Genomic DNA, 12,374 nt, shown 5'->3' with positions numbered 1-12,374 from the left:
TTTCCTTCTATGGGCTTGAAAGAGCAACTTTGTAAGTGGATGGCCCATCCAGGAAAACAGGTGTCAATTTAAATGTTGTCTGAGCTGCCTGTCGTTTAGTGAAACAACGTATCAGGAGAGCGGACTTTTTGCAGTTAGGGATTTGCTTTATGGGACACAGCAACAGTCTCTGAAGTCCGGGTGTTTATACAGTTCTCCTTTGCTAGAAATTGCATTTGGAAAGACAGCTTTACCTAGCTGAGTCATACCTGCTTTTCTGCAGCTATAAAGGGACGTTACCTGCTTGTGTTACCGAGTCAGTACCTTTCAGGCCCAAGCCCTGCAATTTCCCTAGTTGCTTTGGAGAAAATAAATGTCAGATCCAAAAAACTCAAATCTTAGAATATGCAAGAAGGTCAGGATGGCATTGTTATTATTATTATTATTTGGACTGTCAGGTGTGTGGCCTTTTACATTCAAGAATATGGGACTATAAAACACAGATTAGAGAGAGACCCAGTTTATATGGGGAAAAGCACACCATAATAGCAGACAACACATTGCCTACTACTTTCCAGATAATTATAATAAGAATGTTTATAAATTTAAAAAAAATCAGAGTTGCATACGCACATGGCTAGTTGGTCAAATAGTTCTGCAAGGCTTCAGTATAAAATCAGCACTTTCCTGCCTGCCCCGCAGTTTCCTGCTTTCCAAAAGTGAACACTTTGATATTTCTTTTGGTATATACCTCCATTTCCAAACAGTGCAGCTTTCAGTTTTGTATAGATATCATCTATTTGTCTCTGAAAGATTTAGTTCAATTACACTCCCTCCCTAGCTTCCTGTCCCTACATCCTGCCAATATCACCATTTGGGGTTAGAAAAATATTCAGCGTTTGCCTTGTTACGGCTGTCTGGTCACAGCTGGGCTGGGTGATATGCTATGGGTGCACTTTACTTCTTGTACAATTTTCTGCTTTGCTCGGAATTTACAATCATCTTACTTTTTGTCTAGTTTTCTATGTATGTGACACAAGCTTATCTCCAAATCCTCTGCCTCAAACGAGGAAATGTTTCGTTTTTGTTATTAATCACAGTTAAGTGTCAATACATTAAAGTATACCATCTAGTAACATCAATTCAAACTTCCTGTCTTCAGGACATAGTCCCCTTGCATCCTGAGGGGGGACCCTCTAGGGCCACTGCCCAGCTGTCAGCCCCAGGTTCTCCCTTCATGTGTATCCAGGAGCTTTCTAGTTATTTTCTTTTTGCTTTTCCCCGGGGTTAGATCCTTGTATTCTGGACTGAACTGCTTGCAGGAGTATATTGCGGGGACAGGTCCAGCGTAATACCTAGGAACACCCTAAAGTTTCCCTGATTCACAGTAAACACGGCACAGGGTTTTATAACTAACTGTTATGAGGATTGGTGTAGCTTTCCTCTTTTCTTTTCTTTCTTTTTTTAATAAAGAGTTTACTTATTTATTTGCCAGAGAGAGAAAGAGAGAGCATGCGTGCACAAGCAGGGGGAGCGGCAGGCAGAGGGAGAAGCAGGTTTCCTGCTGAGTAAGGAGCCAGATGCGGGACTCCATCCCAGGACCTTGGGATCATGACTTGAGCTGAAGGCAGACGCTTAACCGACTGAGCCACCCAGGCACCCCAGCTTTCCTCTTTTCTAAGGCTAAATATGGGCAGCAGCAGGGCGGTTTGTCTTCCACAGATGTTTCTCAACCCTGAAGAGTGATTGTAAAGATAAGGTGTCTCTTTTGGCAACCCTTGCTGTCAACCCAGAGATAGGGAAACTCCTGAAACTCACCTCTGCCACCCTATCTGGTTGTTCAAACAGCTGGTGATGGAGTGTCCTCCTCAAGGTCTGTAAGCCGCTCAGCACGGAGAACTCACCATTCGGTGGTTGTGCCAAAACCCAGTAGCACGTTCTCTCCCCTGGTGTCCTCACGTCTCCTGCGTTTGGCAGCGCGTAGCCCTTCCTCACCAAAGCTGAGGTCTGCTGGTGCACATACTGCTGTTTCTTCTCTCATTCTCACTTTTGGACAATTTTCAGAAGGAGGGCAGAGACATCTTTGTGGTGGGATCTTAGAGTCGCCTCTTCGATGAGCAGCAAAAAGAAATGTTAAAAAATCGGCTATTATTCAATGGTTGACCAGCAAAAAAAAAAAAAAATAATTTTTTTTTTTTTAGAAAAAAAGACCAGATAACATACATCACAATGCTAACAGCTTGTAGGTGATAAATCTATGTTTTCTCTTCTTGTTTTTCCAGAATTAAAAAAAAAAAATTAAAACATTGACACTGTAGGTTTACAAGTGGGAGAAAATAAAACAAACTGGAAAATGTAGGACACTGAATGTTAAAAACATTTTGATTTTGAACTAATTTAGACAGAGAAAAGTTGTAAAAATAGTACCAAGTTCCTTAGGTCCCTCACTCTGTTTCCCCTCATATGAACCTCTTATAAAAATCATGGTAGAATGAGTAAGAATAGGACATGAACATCGGTCCACTATTATTAATTAAATTACAGACCTTATTGAAATTTCACCCATTTTTCCCACTAATATCCTGGTGTGTGTGTGTTTGTGTGTCAAGGAAAGGAAAAGGTGGGGAGAAAAAGAGGGTGCCTGGGTGGCTCAGTTGGCCAAGCATCTGACTCTTTATTTTAGCTCAGGTCTTGAGCTCAGGGGGTCCTGAGTTCAAGCCTGGTGTTGGGCTCCATGCTGGGTGTGGAGCCTACTTAAAAAAAAAAAAAAAAAGAGGAAAAAGTGGGACTGTGGAGGGGAGTGGTTTGCTCTCCACCTGAGACTCATTATCTGGATGATCCCTTTTTTTTTCCCCAAAGATTTTATATATTTATTTGACAGAGAGAGAGCTCGAGCGAGAGAGCTCACGTGAGAGAGCACAAGCAGGGAGGAGCAGCAGAGGAAGAGGGAGAAGCAGACTCCTCACTGAGCAGGGAGCCCGTTGCAGGGCTCAATCCCAGGACCCCAGGATCACAATCTGAGCTGAAGGCAGACACTTAACCACTCGAGCCACCCAGGCACCCTTACCCTTTTTTAAAGATAGATTGGTTGATTTCAGAGAGAGTGCACACAGCAGGAGTGGTGCAGAGGGCAAGGGAGCGTCCTAAGTACACTCCGGGCTGAGTGTGGAGCCCCACACAGGACTCAGTCTCACAACCCTGAGATCACTACCTGAGCCGAAACCAAGAGTCTGGCGCTCAACCAACTTCGCCACCCAGGTGTCCCCAGATCATCCTTCTTTATCTACTCTCTATATCTCTGAACTTTGCTTTATGTTTTCTATTTCTTTATCCTTTCCTGCTTCTTTCTGTAAGAGGTCCTCGAGCTGATGATCGAACTCAGGGGGTTTTTACTCTCCGCATTCTGTGATCTCATCTCTTGTGTTCTTCGTCTATTATATTTTCCCTACCTGATGGTTCCACTTGGTTCTTATTATTTCCATTCTTGTTTCATATTTCTAATGTCTTCTTATGTCTTTTACTATATTTATTACATTTATTTCAAAGTCTTGGCCCGACTATTCTAATAACTCGCCTCCAACGATACCTAACCCATTTTGTTGCCTTTCTCGGTAAGTGGTCTGGTAGAAGGGGGTGCTGTGATTTTGTGAGGGGCTCAGGTTCCCCTGGAGGTACCAGACACCCTGCTGGGGCGGTGCCAAGAGCCGGATCTAGTTCACATCAGCTGGATGGACTCAAAGAGAACGAAGGAAACCAGCGTTAGTGTGAACAGAACCAGACACCAGGAAATCATGGTTAAACACTACCGTTTAGTATCACTCTCCCAAGCAAAGCCCACTCTTAAGGGCAGGGCTTTTATTTCAGTACCCCAGAAAGATTGTGGAGGAGAGGGGCACTTCCTATTTAGTGAATCATTCTCTCTGAGGGTTTGGAGAAGGGAGGGTGAGGTGATGGAGGGCTGAGGCTACACATTCCCTAACTCATCATCCCAACTGCCCGGATTTTGTCTCTGTGGACTCCTGCACCATTGCTCCTGGCAATTGTGTGTATGGGGTGGGGTAGATGAGGCAGAGTAGAACCCAAATCTCGCTCCTCTCTCTCTGTCTCTCTCTCCTATCTATATCTATCGATCGATCTATCTATCCATCCATTCTGTCTATCGATCCATCCATTCTATCATCTATCATCTATCTATTATCTATCTATCTATCTATCTATCTATCTATCTATCTAATCTTTTTTCCTCCTAATTACCTTCTACAGTTATTCTAGGCCCCTCTGCCTCAGGCCACACTACCACTACACACACACACACACACACACACACACACACACACACATTCAAAATAGCCTTCTTTCAGAGGTTGCTCTCAGACTTTTCCTGGTCTATGCTAGGATCCATGATGTTTCTCTCTGTAATTCTTCCAGGGTTGATCTTGATGATACAAGCCAGGAGCCAGTGCTAAATTACCATCTCGGCAGGAACTCCAGAAATTGAGTTTAAAAAGTTCTCCTCTAACCCCAAAAGGGCCAATGCTCCTAAAAAATACTTTGGTGAGTTTTCTGATTTTTTTTCTTTCTTTCTGCACAGGTTCATCTGAGTTCTTGATTTTTTATTCGATTGATTTTGGTTTTGTTCATGCTTTGAAAATCTCTCCACTTCCATTTAGTTTCTCAAACTTCTTGGTTTGTATTTGGACGGAACAAAATCTCTCTTTATTTTTAGAACAAAAATTTACTTATCACCAAATTAGTAATTTTCCTTAAGGCCCAAAAGGATAAGACACGGTGGTAGAGTCTGCTGAAGTTCTTCTGACAAAAGACTCAAGACCTTTTATACGTGGAAGAGAGTTTCCAGTTTGCATATAGTTTCTTTGGCAATGAACTAACAGGAAATGTGCTTAAATTAGAGGTTCCAAGACACAAGGAAAAAACCTTAAAGCTTTGAAGGCTAGATGTCTCAACTGGGACTTTTTCTAAAGAATCTTCAAACATCCTTTGGTATACAAGGTGGTCACACATGTAACTTCATGAAGGGGCTCTCTATCAGACAAGGGTATGATTGTGAATGTTCTGGCCTTCATTTTCATGTAGGCTCTGAGAATTCACCCACCACGATATCCTGACACCACTACCCTCTTCTTGCAGCCTGGCCAAGATCACCGATGATATACAGTGTACTATATACAGTTTACCAACGAACACTCTTTAGTCGTTACTTTGTTGCACTCCTTTGATACCGTTGACTCATTCCACCCTGAAACACACCTACTTGCCTGGGCTTCCTTGATAGGACTCTCTCTCTCATTCTCTCTGTCTCTCCCCGCCTCCTACCCCACCCTCTCCCTCTCCCACTCTCATTCCTGTTCCGTGTTCCATTCATTCTCAATCTTCTTTGCAGGCTATCTTGAAATTCTCATTTCATTTCCTTTTCCTGGGATGGGAATATTCCTCAGCCCTTGTTCTAAAGAGGATGTTCTCTTCTCGTTTTCCCGCACGGCCTTTCTGGGTGATCTCTTCTATCTCCATTTCTCCAGACTGATTGTATATCTGTAGTTCCATGCTAGGCCTTCTTCTCAAACTTGAGACCCACCAAGTGTAAGTCTTCCGGTTCCCCTTCTACCACAACCACTCAATCACAGTTCCTGTTCATTTTTTTTTTCGTGGTTAAAAAAAAACACACACACACATAACATAACATAAAAACATAACTGTTTGTAAATCTACAGTTCCGTAGTGGTAAGTATATTCATATTGTTGTGAAATAGATCACAGCTTTTTCATCTTGCAAAACTGCACCTCTGTGCCCTTAAACAGCTGCTCCTTATTCCTCCCTCCCCCAGCCCCTGGCAACCAGCATTCTGCTTTCTAGCTCTGAGTTTGACCACTCTAGGTATCTCGTGTAAGTGGAATTGCACAGTATTTGTCTTTCTGTGACTAGCTTATTTCACTTAGGGTAATGCCCTTAAGGTTCGTCATGTTACATATGGCATGTGACACAATTTTCTTCTTTTTAAGGCTGAATGGTGTTCCATGGTATGTGTACATACCACGTTTTGTTTATCTGTTCATCTGTTGAGGGATACGTGGGTTGCCTCCGTCTCCTGGCTATTGTGAATAGCTCCTGCTATGCTCATGCGTGTGCAAATATCTCTTCAGGATTCTGCTTTCAATTCTTACGGCTATTTATCCAAAAGTGGGATTGCTGAATCATACGATAGTTCTATTTTCAACTTTTTGGGGAACGTCTACACTGGTTTCCATGTGGTTGTACCATTTCACAATCCCATACACCACAGAAGCGTTCTGATTTCTCCCAATCCTCACCAACGCTTCTTTTATTTTCTGCTTTTTGTTGTTGTTTTTCTTATAGTAGTTACCCTAATGGGTGTGAAGTGAGACCTCATTGTGGTTGTGATTTGCATTTCTCTGATAATGAGTGACACTGAACATCTTTTCATACGCTTGTTAGTAATTTGTATATCATGCAAATCAAATGCTCGGCCCATTTTTGAACCGGCTTATTTGATTTTCTGGTGGTTGAGTTCTAGACATTCCCTGTATGTTCTGGGTATTAACCCCTTATCGGATCTATGACTTGCAAACATTTTCTCCCATTTTGCAGCCTGCCTCTGCACTCTGGTGATTGTGTCCTCTGACGTTTTCAAGTTTGATGCAGTCCCATGTGTCCGTCTTTGCTTCTGTTTCTGTCCTGTTCCTTTTATTCCCTAAATATCTCCACACCCATATGCAAGTCTCTTCTTCTCTGCAGCTACTCCACTAGCCCGCACCACCGTCTCGCAACTGCATGGCTGCAACACGCTCAACTACTTCCTGTGCCTTCAGTCTTCCTTCCCCACATCTTTCCCCCACCCTGAATAATAATATGACACTTAAAAACCTTAAAACCTACAGGAAAACCTTCCTCCCCCCAAAATCGTCCTTACTTAAAAACCTTCATAAAGGCATAAACCATGGCCTTCAGGACCTGTTGGTCTGCAAAACAGGTGAACTTAAATCAAGGATAGAGAACTCCATCTTGAAGAAATGAACTGTTTTTACATTTATGTTCTCCAAATACTATTAGATCTCTGGTGACAGAATCAGGCTTGACTTCTAGTAGCTAGTCAGTAGATTCCTGTTGAATGACTTGAGTGAATGACAAACATGTTGTTGAACATTCCTGAGACTGTTGTCATTAGGACAGCGATTATGTACTGAATTGTTATGTGCAGAGCCCTGTGCTGGGATACAAAGTTTCTGTTCCCAAGAACCTCACAATCCATTCAGCAAATATTCAGTAAGCACCTACTATGTGCCCGCTGTGGCAATGATGGGAATACATACGGTGTTGTGCAATATAGACATGATATTTGGCCTCATGGAGCTTTTTGATTGAGTAGGAAAGACACCCATAAAAGCAATGATGTAAATAATGGTTCAGTTAGAGTTGTTATAAGGACTGTGAATGGAAAGCAGAGGAATCTATGAGCACATAGGGTTAAGGATCGTGGAGGTAGAGAGGGCCAGGGTGAGGGAATAAGATATATACACAGATACTAGTATAGCCAAAGAATGTGCCCTCTTCCATGAGAACCTCAAGCAAAGCACTAACGAGACTGAGAGAAAGGAGAATCCTACTGACCAGAGAAGTGGATTTCCTATTCAAAGGAACCATTCTTTAATAGGGAATCTCTGGGCAGGCAGCAAAGGCAGCAGTCTAGGCAAGGAAGGGGATGCATGTTTGCCAAATGTTCTCTCAATTCTCCAAGCATCACCTAGGGGCTTCTCAGAAGTGCAGGATCTCAGACCTAGCTCCAAAACTACTTAATCAGAATCTACATTTTAAACAAGACCCCTAGATGATTCAAACAGACTTGACAGATGCCAGAATAAAAGAAGACATCCTGTGAGGGGACTGTAACACATTTTGCACCCCCACCAACAAGAGGAAATTCTGCAGTTGAGCACCATACCACCAACGTAATTTAGTCTTTAATGGGTACAGCGCAACCAGGAAGTGTATCAGCCAGGTAAAGTCAGTCACCTTATTACTATTATTTTGTGTGTGTGCCTCCCTTTTAAAAGCTTATTTTCAAATGAGTGTGCATTACTTTTAGACTAGTTTTAGTTTCATGGCAAAATTGAGCAGAAAATACAGAGTTCCATATACCTCCCACCACCATGCATACACAACTCTCCCACTGTGGGCATCCCACACCCCAGTGCACATTTGTCACAACTGATGAACTTACACACACACTTCATTACCACCCAAGGTCCACAGTTTACATCAGGGTTCTCTCTCGGTGTCATAGAGTGTATGGGTCTGGACAAATGTATAATGACCTGTGTCCACCATTGTAGCATCATACAGGCTAGTTTCACTGCCCTAGGAATCTTCTGGGGTCATTTCTCGATCTTTAATGGGTACAATGCATGCAGGAAGTCATTCTTTAGGTCAAGTCAGTTTCTATTTCAGAGAGGATTCAAAAGCTTCTCCAGCTGTTGTAGGGACCGAAACTGTTTTTGTTTTGTTTCAAAACCTCAGAATAGGGGTGCCTGGCTGGCTCAGTGGGGGGAGCAAGTGACTCTTGATCTCGGGGTCATGAGTCCAAGCTTACTTAAAAAAATAGTTTACTAAAATAACAATAATTAATACTCAATGCAAAATAATTCGTATATATCTTAAAAACCAACAAACCTCAGAATAAAAGGAAATATGTGAGCTCAGAGCAAAGAGGGGGCCAGGGAAGGGAGAACCTACTTCAGACTCAACTTCTTGTGTCCCCCTGGTCCTGGTCCTCTTTGCTCATTGACTTCTTCCCACTGGTGTTTCAAATTTGATACTACCTTGGACTTAGTTTCTTCTCCTTGAAACAGTTCGTAATTAAAAGCCCCAGCCACCTTTAATCTGACCTTAGATCTAATCAAATTCATTTGCTTTGGCTTTTTAAGAATTATTTTAAAAATGAAGACTTCCCTGCTGAGTGAATTTCTTCACACTTGCCTTTCGAGTGGAATCACATTATAAAGTATTTTCTACGAATGCTCATTGCATGCTCTGAGAGGCGGGTCTGTGCTATTTACACTGAGGAGAGTGAAACTCAAAGAAGTCAGATAACTTCCCCTGGGCTTCAGTGCCCGAAACAGTCTGACTCCAAGGACCATGGTCTTTCCACTGCCCCAAGCTGTTTAGTGCTTACAGATCCCGTTTTAAAGAGCTCCTAGATAGACCTGCAAACCATGGATTGGCTGAAGACACTAACTGCCATGATGTCTTTCTTTCCTTTGCAGAGAGAACGATGCGACAGACAACCTATCAGCCCCAAATGCTACCTAGCCATTCTAGGGCAGAATAACTCTGATGGTTAGTTACAAGTAGATTTAAGAGAATACAAATAATACACAACTCAAGGCCTCAAACAGGAAACTCAAACGCATTGTTTACGTTGATTAATAATATTCTGAACCAATTTTCTACTAAAACCTCTACTGTAACAAACCATTAAAACTTATTTACGAAGTTTCCACTGTAGCTGAGTCTAATTCCAGCTCAAATGTTTTTAAAGTTTCAGCACGAGGATGAGTTCGCATAATATCAGAATTCATCAAGTTTATACTTTAAAATCAAGCCCCCGGAAGTCTAGGAAATATATACTTCACAACTCTCTGAGACAACAGTCACCAATATGTTTCCCCACTAAAAAAAGGAATAAAATTGATGTAGTCCTGACTTGAAGCATCTCTCTACCTTCATGGAAACATACAGTGCCTAGAAAGGAATGTTTTTACTTATTTACTTATTTATTTATTTCGATAGAGAAAGAGAGAGCAAGCAGGGGGAGTAGCAGAGGCAGAGAGAGAGAATCTCAAGCAGACTCCATGCTGAGCAGGGCACCCCACATGGCGCTGGACCCCATGACCCTGAGAGCATGACCTGAGCCAAAATCAAGAGTTGGATGCTTAACCAGTTGAGCCACCTAGGCGCCCCTTTTAGATTTTTTTAAAGCAAATCCTAGTTGGCATATATCTCTATCAGATAAGGACTTTTAAAAATGTATAAGCACCATGACATTAAAACATTTAACAAAATTTTTAGTCATTTCTTATTACAATCTAATACCCAGTCACTGTCCAAATTCCCTGATTGTCACAAGTTTTTGTTTTGTTGGTTGTTTGGTTATTTACATTTTTATGTTTGGTTTTTACATTTTGTTGTTGATGTTGTAGTTGAAATCAGGATCCCAACAAGGTCCACATATTGCATTTAGTTGTTAGGTGACATACATCTCTCTTAACCTATAGCATGAGCCTTCTCTTTCCTCCCCAGTTATTTGTAAAAAATCCAGTTCATTGGGGCGCCTGGGTGGCACAGCGGTTGAGCGTCTGCCTTCGGCTCAGGGCGTGATCCTGGCGTTACGGGATCGAGCCCCACATCAGGCTCCTCCGCTATGAGCCTGCTTCTTCCTCTCCCACTCCCCCTGCTTGTGTTCCCTCTCTCGCTGGCTGTCTCTATCTCTGTCGAATAAATAAATAAAAATTAAAAAAAAAATCCAGTTCATTTATCCCATTGAACTTCTCACATTCATGGTTTAGTTGATCGCCTCTTTGTGGCGCCATTTGATTTCTCCCCCTATGCCTGTGTTTTATCTAAAATGGCAATTAGACCTAGAGGATTGAACATCTCAGTTCAATGATTGTGTGTGTGTGTGTATGTGTGTGTGTGTGTGTGTGTGTTTGTGACCAATAGTGGCTCTTGGCATTTCCTACTCTTGGACAGAGCAAACCCTCTCAGAACAAAGAGGTTTACTTTTAATGTTGAGTAAATAAATGATCTAGATACATGGGTAAAATTTAGAAAAATCTAGGTAAATCTTTAAAACAAAACATTAAGGAGTTGGAAGCAAGTTCTGCAGACTACATACAATAGGATACTGTTTACATACAGCTCAAGTGATGGAAATGGGTGAAACTCATGTATGAGTGACATCTACACATGCCATAAAAGTATACAGAATTCTATGAGGATTGTAACTCAGAATTTAGAAATTTGTATTGGTTATCAGGTGAGTAGGGGACAGGTGGGAAGAGGGAATGAGACCTGTGGGAGGTACACAAAAGTATTCCTAATGGTTTATCATTTAGCTGGGTGGTGAATACATGGGTGTTCAATGTATCATTATTTTTGTACTTTCCATAGACCTTAGATATTTGACAATAGGTTTAAAAATTAGGGGCGCCTGGGTGGCTCCGTCAGTTAAGTGTCTGCCTTTGGCTTGGGTCATGATCCTAGTGTCCTGGGATAGAACCCTACATGAGGCTCAGGGGGAGCCTGCTTCTCCCTCTCCCTCTGCCCCCCCTTCTCAAGCTCTCTCTCTCTCAAATAAATAAAATCTTAAAAAATAAAAAATAAAAAAGCAGGACCCCACAGATGACCACAGGTGGTGTCCTTCAGACCATTCCCTCCCCTTTGATTTTCTGGTACCTGGCCAGCATCCTGTCTCCCTGGGCTGCCCCGGCCCTGCAGAGTGCCCTGATGGGAATGACCGCATCCTTTCTGGGGACAGATTTGCTTACACTTGGGCAGTGAGGTAGACTCGCCAGAAACCTGTAGTCCTAGAATGACCTTCCTCCAGCCCCTTATCTCAAAGCTTCGGACTCACCCCATGCCCAAAGGGTCTGGTTGAGCCTGATCTTTGACCCGTCTTGAGAAGTGAGCGCAACGGCGAGCGCCCTGGGCTCCAGACTGTGGCAGCCCAGTCCCTGCCTGCCCCAGGCACCACAGGCAGCCTCAGGGTCTTCAGCCCAAGAGACCTGGAGCTCCTGGGGAGAAGGTGGGAGTGTTTGCTGGGAGGGCTCAAGCGGTCCTTCAGGCGGACGGGGGAGTTGGAAGTGAAAAGACGGAGAAACAAACATTTACCAGAATTCTAAGAGGGCCGAGGAAGACAGAAGGAGGTCACTCCGGGAGAGGAGCAGTTGGAGTCAGGACAGGACTGAGTGCTCCAGGGGCCCCCAAGTGCTACTTAGGCCCCTGGGGGCGCGGGCTCAGATCAGTCCCCCACCCGGCTCCTCGGGTGCCCCGCATGGCAGTGCGCGCCCTGGTGTCCGGAGAGTCCTGCGAGGAGCCAGACCCTTGGAGAGCTCCCAGAACATGTTTAGGAATAAAATTAGGATGAATGAACTAAAAACTGACGGTGTTGTACAAGACCTGGGTATGAAGTCTGCAGGGACAGACGAATTGAAACGACAATTTTTCTTATCTTTCACCAAAATACCATCGTCGGAGGCTGCTAGAGCTCCCCCAAGGGCCACACCCCCGGGCGTTCTCGGGGTCCGGTCATTACCCCCTTCACAAATTAAAGCACCCGCAAAAGGAGGCAGAATCAAACTTC

The sequence above is a fragment of the Ursus americanus genome, chromosome 23, assembly GCF_024610735.1.
Source record: "Ursus americanus isolate L20-20 chromosome 23, mUrsAme1.1.p, whole genome shotgun sequence".
In the NCBI taxonomy this organism is placed as follows: Eukaryota; Metazoa; Chordata; class Mammalia; order Carnivora; family Ursidae; genus Ursus; species Ursus americanus.
This window is presented reverse-complemented; position numbering follows the sequence as displayed.